This window comes from Poecilia reticulata, chromosome 6, assembly GCF_904066995.2.
Source record: "Poecilia reticulata chromosome 6, P_reticulata-male-v2, whole genome shotgun sequence".
Lineage (NCBI taxonomy): Eukaryota > Metazoa > Chordata > Actinopteri > Cyprinodontiformes > Poeciliidae > Poecilia > Poecilia reticulata.
In genome coordinates this window covers 7,549,013-7,562,685 of record NC_088835.1, presented here as the reverse complement: position 1 = coordinate 7,562,685, position 13,673 = coordinate 7,549,013, and the positions used below count along the sequence as shown (strand labels likewise).

The following is a 13,673-nucleotide window of genomic DNA, read 5'->3' as shown; positions in this document are numbered from 1 at the left end:
CTTTGTGGATGTTCTGCTAAAGTTGGAAAAACACAATTTCACAATTGCGTTGTTTTCCATTAAATAAATACAATTGAAATCACGTGTGACTAAGCTTTTTCGCATGACAAGTCACTAAAAATCACAGATTAAACACTTGCATGAGATATATTTGCATTTCAGCCACAGTGCTGATCAGTCATCAGAGATGTTGGCGTCTTGTTGAGGCGTTTTATTCTTGTATATAAGAATAAAAAAATGGCTTTAATGGCCTTTATTTGAAACGGACTTCATAATGTACAAACTGGCATGGTGACTGTGATACAGAAAAAGTGCTTCCTTTGCTGTTTTCTGAAGCACACAAATTTTCATACTGAAAAACAACCTCATATTTACAAAATTGCCAATTTTCCATTAAGGGAATTTAATTTTTGTAATTCCAATTTTGTGGTCAATGGAAACTTAGCTATAGTTTAGGACCGCTTGAACATCTTTACTGGCAGCGACTGAAGTGTTGGCTCTTCTTTCTCTTATGGTTATTGCAAAGTCAATTTGAAGTTATAAATGCCTTCATAAATTCATATTTAGCTTCAGTTTAAATTTTACTGATGGTGGGATTAGTTTTAGTGACCTTCCTCTTATGAAGTGTTTGGACTTCGTATTGATCTTGTTCACTACGGATCCCAAGTTATCTGTTGGGTTTCGTCCAAAATGTGATTTTCATTATGTCTGAATCACCATGTTTAGTGCTACTTTCAAACGTCTCGCCCATTCACAGACATAATGGTTCTACCTTGACCTGAGTAGACCTCTTTGGACCTCTGTCAAATTCATTCATAAACCATTGATGGTGGTCTACATCTGAACTCTGGTCGACTGCTGAATCGCATCACTCCAAAGTGAGGTCACTTGGAAACAATCTAAGTGGGCCTGAAACGGTCCGTCTGTGCAGAGAAAGAGAGTGTGTGTGTGTGTGTGTGTGTGTGTGTGCGTGCGTGCGCGCGTGCGTGCATGATGGGTAATATGAACTCCAACAAGCTGTAGTTCTGGATTTATGAATAAGGCTTGAGCAGGTGTCATGTATTACAGGCGAGATATACTCCCCTTCTGTGACTTCTTCTGGCCAACACAAAACAATATATTGCTTGTAAAGAGGGGCTGCTGTGCATTGTTGAGTGAAATGCAGCAAAAATGATGGTCTCCCACTAAAACCGTCACGAGATCCTGAGTCATAAGGGCACATGGAACCATTCTGGTGTTTGGCTGTGAAACACTCGTTGTATGATGTGGAAACTTAGTCAAACATACTCCTTCTCTATGGGATTTTTCCATCTCACCCCTTTTAGAGACCAAGACAGAAGGCATACGTACCGAGTGGGGGGAAAAGAACAACTGGTGCTTCCTTTGAGATGAGCCAGGAGAAGGCAGACTTTGCTTCACTCCGGTCCATCTCACTTCAGTTTGTGGTTTGCGGCCTCATTTACTTGCATTCTGCTCAAGTCAGTTTTTTCCAGACGTGTGCAGAACTTCGGTAGCAGCTGAAACGTCTGACTGTCAACACTGGAGTCAACTCAGCTGAACATCACTACACCAATTCACCCCAAGCTTTTCTGTGATTACACGTTTCCCCTAAGCAGCCCTTTAGCGGGTTTAAAATCTCACACACAAAATGTCCAGTGTTAGAAGTGAACCTAACCTAACATCTCAGTAAGTTACTCAGACCCACTTATGATGAGCAAAGTCATAAATGGGTCTCTAATAAAGTATCTTTCTAGCTAGATACATAGCTATTTAGCTAGGTGTTTACCTAGAAAGCTAGTTAGTTGCTATTTAGCTAGCTTGCTAGATAGCTATGTATCTAGCTACCTAGCTAAATGCATAGCTAGATAGTAAATAGATAAATAGCTAGATAACTATCTATATTTTTAATCCATCTATCTTTAGCTCACTTAAGGCCCAATGGAGTAAGATCTTTACCCCACCGTGACGTGTGTTACTGACAAAAACATAAATGATCCAGTTTGTACGACACATTTAAATGTATTCTCTTCCCATTGAACATCTGTAGAACATCTGAATGCCAACTGGATGACTTTGTCAGGATAATTGAGAATCATTGCCATTCTTTAGCAGTCAGGAAGATACAAGGCGTCCAACTGGCCCGAGGAATTGATTCCTCATCCTCTTTTAAATTCTAATAAACAACTGTGAATACATTCATAAGGCCAGACACGTCATTGATGTCAATTTTGCAGTACTAGCGTTTTGCATCTTGAAGAGCTTCTGCATAGGTTCCATCATATGCCAGTTTTTAATGGTATTCAAAATATTAATTGTCAGTTCAAACAGTGAGGTTCTGTGAAAAGGCAGGTGACTTTGTTAGTCGGTGCCATTGGATGAAACTGGCATGTTAAAATAACTTCCAGCTAATATGGATTCAGTTTGTGTTTGAAGCAGGAGTTTTGAATGATGTTCTATCCAGATTGAATGCAATCTAGTTGCAGAACAAGACGATAGCTACCTATCCTTTCATCTATTTATCCGTTCATCTATTCATACCCACTTGTCTTTGCAAGGTAGTGGGGCCAGGCAAGACAGAGACACACAGGACAACCAGAGAAACACACATTCACTTCCCAAAGGACAAATTAGAAAGAAGAATTATCCAACAGCCATGTCTCTGAATTAAGGTGTCATCCTGCTCCTACAAGGAAACTGGAGTACCTGGAGACAACCAGTGTATGAACTCTGAAAACATGGAAACCGCATCCAGGAGGAATTCAGGTCAGGATTTTTACCATAACCTTTTGGTTTCAAGACCACAATGCTAAGAACAGGACCACCAAGCAGCCTAAGAATTAAGTTTTTTTTTTTTCCATTTTAAGCAGACAATACCAAAGCAACATGTGTACAACCAAAGTTATACACTACTTTGTATGATAGAAACTGTCACAGAAGTAATTGAACACGTACAACTCTGGAGATTTCATAATTTCTGGTTGGAATACCAACTACAGGAAGTGCATTTGTTGTTTTGCTAAGTAGGATTTTAGAAAATCCAACCACACCATTAACTACTCCAGGTAGGACATTAACCTTGCAACTTCTTAACAATACCTCACTTTCAAAATCCCAAGCTACCATTTAATGATGCTAATAGTCGCAGTGCGTAGAAGTCATGATGCCCAACAGCTTCAATTTTTGGTCTGATTTCTCAGAAATGTAAAGAACGAATTTCAGACCTCAGGCTGAACTCTCTTTGAAAATGACGCATGATGCAATGTGCCAACGTCTGTTCAGCACAGTCATTACCAGCAGCAATCCTTTACTTTTCATTTCCAGCAGAAAAAAAGATGCTTTATTGCACGTTCCTGACAGCCTTGGATCTATGGAGTGCTGTTAAGTGCTCAGAACACCAACAGCTGGAGGCTGCACATATGTAATTTTGTCATAAATGGCTAGAAAGACTGAAATGGGTTTTCTTTCACGACGCTGCAGCCACAGGCCCAAGTGGCGACGATAGGAGGTTTCTAGACTCGGCACTAGGAGACAAGCTGATTGGCGTGCGTTGGGTTTCTTCCTCTTGAACAAACACTTCAGCCAATGTACCCACTAAGCTGATTGTCAAAGAAAAAAAGAAAACCAACTTGTGTGCAGCATCTCTGCACAAAATAACTGATATAGCTGTTGAGGTCTTATGAATCTTCCTTCATGCAAAGAGAGATTCCGCTGAAAGACGGGTTTGATGATACGCCAAGGCCTTCTGGTGGAACCGCGTATCAGAAGCCTCCAGAAGATGTCTGCCTCAAAATACATCTTTTGCCGTTAGAAAATCCCCTCCTCCCACCCGGTACACTGAGTACTCCCTCTCTTTTGACTCCGTTTTTCCACTTGCCCTTTCCTTTGCTGCGATTAGTTGGTTGGAGCAGATTTTTGAGGGTACAAAGGCCCCTTTTACAGATGCCATCTGAAAAATAAGTTTTTGTGCCATTTGTTTGGTTTGCTTTTTTTGGTGGGGGAAGCAGTTTCCTGGGTTTTGGACTGCCTCTCCCTCTTTGCTACAGAGTCACCCTGCAGCTTATAAATGTTTTTAAAAAAAAAAGAGAGAGAGAGAGAGAGAGAGAGAGAGAGAGAGAGAGAGACCTCTTTTTGCTCATTCCCAAAACCACGTCAAAGCCTGGCAGAGTTAAAGAGCGAAAGCCGTAAAATACATTCCATGCCATCAGGAACGCTAAACAGTTTCAGTTGTGTTCCTCAATTAAAGAAAAAAAGAAAACTACATCTGTCTTTGTGTATGTTCAGCTTAGTTTCAGCAGTGGTTTTTTTGGAGTTGATGTTTACTCACCGTGGCCTGAATGAAGCTGTGCAGATGCTTTCAGCTTTTGTTGAGAATGGTGAAAACTTGTGTAAACTCGAGGTCTCCGTGTCCGTAGCCGACCGTGAATGTTGGCATATTCTCCACACAGCAGGTGTGTGGAAGGGGAATCGCTGCAAAGAGAAGGCATTTTTCAACGCTCAGCCTTAGATTCACACCAAAACATCCATGTCTTGCTAAAACGGATTTCACTGAACTCTTACTAAGATGAAGAAATGTCGGTAGACAACCATGAAGCTCGTTCAAGGGTTCAAATTTGCACCCTTGAAGGCTAAAAAGACGACTTCAGTGTCACCATTTGAGTTGGTGTTTCATCTGGTCAGAAGGGTTTGGGTTTGTGTCAGATTGAACTGTGGCTCATTAAAGGCTAAGAGCAGGCGGGGGGGCTGTTGTGCATCTATGTGTAGAATGTCATTTAAAGCACAAAGACAGACATGTTTTAACCTTTTATTAGTGCTGATCAATTTTGAATTGGGGTTTTGTTACCATCAGTGATTGTGTTCCAAATGAGAAACTTTAATACGTAGCCAGTAGCAACTAATTTATTGTCAGTTCAGATACATCAAACGCACAATATTAAAAGAAATTGAATTTTTAGAAGATATTGTTTAAATAGCATCTTTCTTCAGGGGGGTCCAAGCTCTTGATGCACAACAACCAAAGAGACTTAAAGAAAGAATTCAGAGGGATTCCTGCGAGTTTCTGTTACAAACGTGAGCGAAACTTGGTCAATAATGTCAGAAATACTTAATGGAAACACTGCAATTGTGTAAGAAACACAATTAAAATCACATGCAAATAACTTTGTTCACGCGATAAGTCAAAATATGTCGCACCATCTTCCTCCTACCACTACCTGTTGTCCTTTCTTTCTTTTCCGTTATTAGTCACATCCAGTTGTTGATTTGTGTGATGCGTAAAAAAAGTGTTTCCATTGCAGTTTTGCAAAACACACTAATTTCGATACAGCCAAAAAAACCACCTCATACTAGTGCCAAAACTTTTTCATCAAAAAACGTGTTGCTTTTTTAGTTGGCGTGTTTTCATTGAGAAATTTATTTCAATAATTCCAATGTGTGCGATTTTATGGTCAATGGAAACGCAGCTAAAGTTTGTTGTGTTGTTCTGGCAGATGGGTGGAAGCAGTCTTCACTACTTTCACTACTGGTGTGGATATTAAAACACACTAGTAACTCCACTGGTATCAAAATGGCAATTTTGCAGCAGCCCCACCTCTTTCAGACACAATCCTATTTAAATGGTAACAAACACACAGAAGTCTCTTACTTCCAGACGTACATCTGTAAGTCAACAATGCCTATGAAAGGCTACAAGGAGCTGAACTAAGCCAAGTTAAACTGGAACTAAAAATATGTAGGAGAATGCCAAAACAAAATTAACGAAGCTAGCCAAAACTAAGGTAAAATATGAAAAAATCCCAATTCATCTAAGATAATTCATCAGCATCCCATATGGTAGAAGTGCCTCGTGGTTATATTTCAGTCCCCGTTTTATTTTTTGTTGGCATCTGTTGATTTTGTGTGAATGTCTGTGATCACGATATCACGAAAAACAGGAGGTACTACAAAGTCATCCATGCCTTTGTCGCCTCATGTTTGGGTTAGTTTATGTGTTGGTTGGTCATCTACCAGTTTGTCTTCTTTCCAGAGCTAAACAAAATCACCATGTTTCCCTTGTTTTGGCTTCCTTGTGTCAGATTCCAGTCTATTTTAAAATGAGTTGTTGGTGTTTGTAAGAGTCTTTATAGGCTGGAAACACAAAATCATCCCGGCCTTTTAATCGCACAAACACACCTACCAGAGCTTTGAGATCATCGAACCACTTACTTTAACAAGCTTCCTGATCCAGGCTAAAAATAAAAACAACCTGATCTTCCAAGGACTATGAACAATTCAACACACATCTCTAAACAAGTTTAGGGAGGTTTCTTTTTTTTTTTTTTAGACTTTGATAATCCGGCTTCAGGCTACTACTTAAATCTAATTATTTATTGTTTTTTTTGTTTGCTTTAAATTAATAAACTGAAGAAAACATGACAACAACTTTCCCTCTGTCCATAGTGACCAAAGGTGATGGACACGAAACGTTCCAAAAAGAAAAAAAAAGTCGCTAACTTCAAGTTGCTATTTTAAATATAGACTAAGGATGTGTCTGTGAAAAAAAAATAAAAAATCAAGGACCAAACCCTTTAACTGACTTGATGAGAGGAAACAAAATGTCATGTTTATTTTACAAAAACTGTATTTAACATACCCAAAGAGCAGAGTTATATTGTCTGAGAACACCACATGCATTGTCAACTGTATGAATCAATCCCTTGTTAGCCATTAATTAGGCTGCCATTGCAAAGTACTTGCACATTATTCAATTAACTCAATTGTAAATGATCTCTGCAGGTGGGCTGCCAAACATTTACAGGCATCTGGCTCTTGATTTCAGCTGTTTTAGTTGAAGGAGAAGCACAAAAGCTTCAGCTCATGACCTGCAGCAGCCTCACTGAAATGGAGGCGATGCGTCGTCGTTATTAGTGTCGCTGTCACCATTATTGTAATCTCTCGGTGGAGCGTATTTTTCAAGTGTCAGGGTTGTGAGCTGGCGTAGTGAATAAGCTGCTGTCACACAGTTTCCTGTCATGCCAGCGTATTCAAAAAATAAAAAGGGAAAAACAGGAGAGAAAAAAAACCTGCATGTGACTTTCTGCTTCACTATCTATGCCATCTTCTGCCCTGGACCACACTAGCTTCAAAGACAAAAAACCTTTTTTAAATTAAAAGGATATTGGAGACATAATCCTGGTGGTGCAACAACAAAATCGTTATCGTCATCTTGCAATGCGTCTGTTGAACCACCAAAATACAAACTATTTAAATTCAAAATTTAACAACTAAAATCAACATACAATGGAATTTTTTAAAGTAATTTTTTTCCCCATTTCCTGGGTGCTGCAAATAGACAAAAAAAAAAGCTTAAAAAATGGATGATGAATTCACAGTGTTCTGCTGCATCAGGGTTGGTTATGTTACCATTCTATGAAATCTTTGTCTACTTAGTTTTATTCTGTATTTAAGAATCAATGTACTAACATTGAATAAAATTCTAATGCTCCAAGTGCACAGAAGTGGTAAAAATATATGTATCTAAATTAATCAGAAAGTAGGTTATGCCTTTTTCTCCAACTGATCATTTAGCTTCCCATTTCTATATTGTTTCTAATAAGATTGAAGATTCACTGCTGTTTAAAGGGGCACCATCATGCATTTTCCACACATTAACTTAATTTTATAGTACAAATAAGTAATTATGTCACCTTCAGTTGTTATAAAAATGCTGTATGCATCAAGTATGACTTAAAAGAAATTTCACTTTGCAATTTAATGCCATAAAACTGAGCCTCTGTCTCTTTAAGTAGTTCCTGCTCTTTCCAAAATGCCGCCTTCAGCATGACATCACATCAACATTCGTCCATCTGGCATTTACAAACGTTTGTCAGAGCATTGGATGGAGAAGTAGCTCATGTAACGACCTCAGCAGATGCCTAATTCCACCAGATGTTTGCTAATTGATGCAGCTAGTCTGAAGGAGCTGAGTGGGGGCAGTGGCAGCTCTGTAACGTGGAAGCTTGACTTGGAAACTGCAGCTCCGAGGAGGAGCTATGCCATCGAAGGCGGAGCTAGGGCCACCCAGGCATTTTGAACAGCTGAATGGTTGCCATGGGAGATTAAAGTATTTCTCCAAAATGCATGAAAGAATCAAAGCAACACTCCAGGTATGTTTTTGTTAAGAGAATAAGATTATAATATGATGTAAAGCTCAAAAAACAACAACAACATTACCCCCTTTAAATACTGTGGCGATTGAACCTTTTAGATGCGTTAAATATATTTGTGACCTGAAGCAACAGTTCTTCCTGCACCTTCCAAACACAAGTACATGATACTGTGAAAGAAGGATTCGGATAGTTTTTGCCGTTCGTCCAAAACTGTTGCCTTCGGATGCATCACATAAACCAACATGATCTCCTCGTGCCTCAAAGTCACTCGAAACTTCACTGAAAACATGGAACATCAAACCCGCCAAGCCTTTTCCTCTTGAGCCCGAGTTGAGATTGGGTGTAAACACTCGCCGGCTTACAAATTAGTTCAAAGGGAGGATCCGGTCCCCAAAATCTAAGCAGCGCGCGCGCTGCGAACAACATAAGAGATGAAAACGATATCACCCACACGCATGATGAGGGGGGAAGTGCTAATGAGTCTTTATGAATGTCTGACCCTAATAAGAGCATAATCGCATTGGGAGCTGTGAAATTATGTGTACTCCCATTAGCGGCGCAAAAACTCACTTCTACAGTCGCCCAGATTAGTCCAAGAAGCTCCCAAAAGGACGGTTTGCACGCGCGCCCGCCGTATTTAAATGCTGAAGAATTTTAATTACTCTCAGATAGCTTTTAACCGGGCTGGCTCGTGAGGCTTCAATGGTAAATTACAGTTTTGTAAGAGCTGCGCTCCTTTAATCTGCAAAACTCAAACACGGGGAAGAGCGAGAAGACAACAACATCACAGGCGCTGAGAGCGAACTAAGCACTGTAATCCTGCCTCCATTACAGAAGGACAGACGAGGAGGCTGGGTTTTTAAAAAAATGTTGTTTCGCCTCAGACCTTGGCTTCAAGTCAGCGGAAGATCTTTCACCGCTAGTCTGTTTCAAACTGTTTCTTACGGTTGTTTACTCTGTTTTGTGTTTTTTTTTTTAAAAAAGAGAAATCTTGGAAATAACAGGGGAAACATTAGTTTGTGAGATGTTTCAAACAGAACTCAGAGCTGTGACATGAAGCGCCGCCGCCAGCTTGGCGGCTCATCCAGATCCACGGCAAACTCCAAACGGTAATCCTCGGATTTCGATCAGATCTGCTGGCAGGGAGTTTTGATTTCCCGGCGAGATGCAACATGCGTGTTCTCACCACGTCCCACACGGCCTTTCAGACGTACCCGGTCGTTCGAGATTTTGCTCCGTCAGCAAAACGCGGCGCAGAAACGACATCTGGAGACGGTTTGGAAGAAGAGTCGGAGGCCTCCCGTCTTCCCCTGTCCGCAGTTCAGAGGGTTAAACTGTCATGTTTTTGCTGCGTTCAGATTCGAGATGGAAAGATTTGCGTTCTCCCAGAAGTACGACATAAATAAGGAGGCCCGTGGTTTTGTCTTTCCGTGAAAGTTGAGATGATTTTCCAGTAAAAGCGCCGTGAAACATCTCAAACACAGGTGAGCGGCAGGACGACCGAGGAAGAACAAGTATAAGCCTGAAAGCAGCTATAAGCTCAAAGAAGTCTGACCTTATAAAAGACGGGCTGACATTTCAGCCGCACCAAAGTTTGGCTCCAGAACTCTTTATTTTGCACCTGGAAATCAAATCCAACCCTAGTGATTGAAAAAAGACCCAAGAAAGTTCTGGAGGATGGTTTGACTTCAAAGTTATTTACAGTTAAGCTCAGAAACTTTCATACCCAAGTGGCAGTATAACATAAGACAGACTTTTTTGACCTTTACGTTATGTTTTTAATGAGTGAATAACATAACATATCTGGAGTGTTACTTTGATTCTATCCTGCATGTCTGAGCAATCCTTTAATCTCCATGCCAACCATTGAGCTGTGCAGGACACCTGGGTGGATCTAGCCCCACCTTCGAGGACGAAGCTCCTCCTCTGAGCTGCTGTTTCCAAGCTTCCAAGTTTCTGCTTCACAGAGCAGCCCTCCTCCACAAGCTCCTTCAGACTAGCCAGCAGCAATTAGCAAACACCTGGTGAAACTGCACATCTGCTGAGCTCATTATAGGAGCTACTTCTCAGTGCAACACCGATAAAAACTTTAAAGGGTTAATGAGGGAGACGTGATTTTAAAGAGACAGAGGCCCGATTTCAAGGCATTAAATTCTTTTTTCTTAAATTGTACGTGGCATTTTTACTTTTAAGAACAGACGGCAACAGAGTACTATGAAGTGGTACTCTGTGACTAATGGTGTCCCTCTAAACTTGGTTATGATTGAAAGTTTGTTGGGCATTTCTGAGTCTAAATTTGAACCCGATAAGGAATGTGTTGAGGTAGTCAATGATTAGGGTGATGGCAAAATGGCCTTTCAACCTCGAAGACCTCATAAACATGTCAGAGTCCTTAAGAGACGAGGGATACAACAAGTTTTTTACCCTGTGTCCAGTATAGCGAGGTAGCACCAACCCCACGTGAATGACTGAGAATAGAGCCGATGACATGCCGTCGTTTGCAGCAGCACCATCAAATCAAAAATGCCTCATCTACGCTGCCCTGCGTTTCATCTTTTAAATACACATTCACACAAAAATTTGTTCAGCTCCCCAAAACTGTGATTTTCCTCTTTACTTTTGATACATCTCAACCTTTAAATAAAACTGAATAAAAGATGTGTACAAATGTATGAAATTTGGCTCCAGTACAAGCAGAGAAAGCATTAATAACCGTCTCAGGAGCAACACTGGATAGACTGGAATTACAGAGTCAAGATAAACAAGATAAACCTTTCATCCAATCAATATTTAGAATCCCCAGCTCTCTGGATAGATTTTTAAAGCCCCCGGGGGTTTCTGTTTATTTATCTCTTCACAGCATCAAAGTTTACAATGGGACTGTAGCCACGATCCAGTTCTATTCTGTTCCCAGAATCAGGGTTTTATGAAGTCGAGTATTGATTTTAGTTATAGGCTTTGTTTGAGTCTTCAGTCAAAACAGTGAGCGTCTCGGCGGACTGTCTTTTGCCTCAAGCAGAAAATAAAAAATAAAATAAAAAAAACACATTGCTCGCTTTCCCTTTTGCCTCTGTTGGTGCTCACAAGGTCCTGTTGATGATCTCTCTTGCTCTCAGCGACTCTCCGTCTCAAACACTCAGACTCGGTTTTCTTCCTTTGGATTTATAAAAGTCTTACAGCTGTGTCGATATCCACCACCCAAACAGCAAACAGCAAATCTTCAGGATGAGGTGAACAAATGTCTCTATAAATCCAAATATAGCCTTAGAGTTGACAGCTTTGTTTGTAAAACTTTGTGTCGACTATGGACAAAATCTGTTCAAGCCATCTGTGCTTATGTCCTGTACACAGTGCAGAGAGTGGCACTGTACTCGGCCTCTGATTTAGCTCTGGCATGACCAACATCGCTCGCCTTTGTATTGAAGGAAGAAACACCACACAGGCATTTGTGTAAATGGGGAGATTCAGACACAACCTTGCTTTCAGCTCAATAGATTGAGGCAATACAATATAAGAAATTGGGTTAACGAGAAGATTAATTTTAGCAACAGTTTAATTTGTAAAAGATTCACAAATTACAAGATATACTTTAAAGGGGCAGTATTATGCATTTTCCAGGCATGTAGTGCCATTTTATATTGCAATTATGTAACTATGTTACCTTCAGTTGTTATAAAAATTCTGTATGTATCAAATATGACTTAAAAATATATTTGACTTTGTAACTTAACGCCTTGAAATTGGGTCTCTGTATCTTTAAAAACTCCTACTCTTTCTGAAACTCCACCTTCAGGAAGTCATCACAACCCTTTAAAGATTTTACCAGTGTTTCACTGAGATGTAGCTCAGTAGCCTTTGCCAATTGCTGCTGGCTAGTCTGAAGGAGCTGAGCGGAGGAGTCTTAGAAACTTGGAAAGTGCAGCTCAGAGGAGGAGCTGCAGCTTGAAGGTGGGGCTAGGTCCATCCAGGCATGTTGCACAGCTGAGCGGTTGCCATGGAGATTAAAAGATTTCTCAAACATGCATGAAAGAGTCGAGGCAACACTCCAGGTATGTTTTGGCTGAAGGAAGTCGATTTTACATATTACTGCTCCTTTAAAGAATCTCTGCAGGCCATATAGTAATACCCTACTTAAAATGTACTTTAACTTACTTCACCAGACAAACATCATCACTTTCTGAAAACAAATAAATAGCAGTTTGCAAGTAAGATTCAACAACAATGAGAAATCATGGGCTTCTAAAGTAGTGAGATTTCCTGCCTACTTTTCACATCTGCAGCAAATTAAAATAGTTTGGTTTAAAACACCGAGGTTACACGCTGAGAGCAATAGTGGTGTTTGAGAGAGAGACAGTACTTTGATAAGAAATGCCAAGGCCAAGACGCAGAGCGGAAAGAGAGAAAGTAATTTCATGTTTTAAACCAGCAGTCAGAAACTTCTTGACTTTTCAACCTCCACCAGAGGTTGCTTTAGTTTGATTCAGCAAAATACTGGAAAAATAAATTTTGGCCATTTTCTTAAATTACAGTACACGGACGTTCACTGCCATTTGGGAGTGGCGGGAGGGGAATATCAGTGCTGTAACGGCCCGTTGACTTGTAGTGCCTTTACATTTTCCTTAAAATTTCCAATCATATTCACACTCAAAAATGTATGACTTCACTGTGTCTACGGTTTCATTTCTCTCTTCCCAGTAGCATCAAGTCTCCTTTACTGCTTCTTGTTACCAAGACTTAGGAGTAAATAGTTATTTGTGGTTTCTATTCTAGGCAGTTGCATTACGTTTTGGTTGGAACATGGACGTTTTCTCTTTTTCTTATGGCTTTGATTCACGCCACAAGTATTTTAGGGGCTGAGCTGTACCACATTTACATAACTTTATTATGTATGCATTTCTTAAGAACGTAATATCGTGGTTGTAATCTCAAAACTGTTGCCTGTTTCCACAGTCGTCACCTGGTTAAAGGTTAAATTAAAATACAATGAAATCTTGGCAGTGCTTTTCTTTATTTAAAAATCCATCAGACTAATCTGCTCTATGTACATAGCTAAAGTACTCTGTCTACCACGTTATTGATATTACAGTGATACACTTAAGAGTCTATCCTAGACCTGACGACCAACTTCTTCCATTATTATAATGGAAACAATAATATCCCATTTTAAAGGTCATAATTTTGAGAGATACTGTAACATCAACGAGTCTCAAGAAGGGATACGGTTTTTAAACAGGTTTACGTTGATCCTTCTACAAAAGTCCTTATTTTACAAGAAATTTGAGCTGAGCATGAACGTATTGCAAAGACAACTTGAGACATGGTAAAGAAACACCAGAGATATTAGATTTGCTTTCATCTTATTGAAAACTGCGCAATCACTTGCCAACAAGTCTTGACATTTCACTAAAAGATCGGGAGTTCCTTTAATCTTTGAAGATATTTTGATAGTTCAGAGGGGAAATAAAGAGAGAAAGTCACCGTTTGAAGTTCAAAACTCCACATTGCAAGAAATACCATGCAACATCTCTT

At 40.0% G+C, this 13,673-nt stretch overlaps 1 protein-coding gene and 1 long non-coding RNA gene across 2 annotated transcripts in view; one reads left to right on the top strand and one right to left on the bottom strand.

Moving 5' to 3' along the window:
• Window positions 1-13,673, bottom strand: part of LOC103465948 (uncharacterized) — a 114,058-nt gene that overhangs the window by 12,016 nt on the left and 88,369 nt on the right. Inside the window, exon 3 of the long non-coding RNA XR_014087815.1 lies at window positions 4,325-4,467. This is a non-coding gene — a long non-coding RNA (uncharacterized LOC103465948). The remainder of the gene's footprint in view (window positions 1-4,324; window positions 4,468-13,673) is intronic.
• Window positions 1-13,673, top strand: part of cspg4 (chondroitin sulfate proteoglycan 4) — a 91,996-nt gene that overhangs the window by 28,070 nt on the left and 50,253 nt on the right. The gene's annotated exons all lie outside the window — the stretch shown is intronic.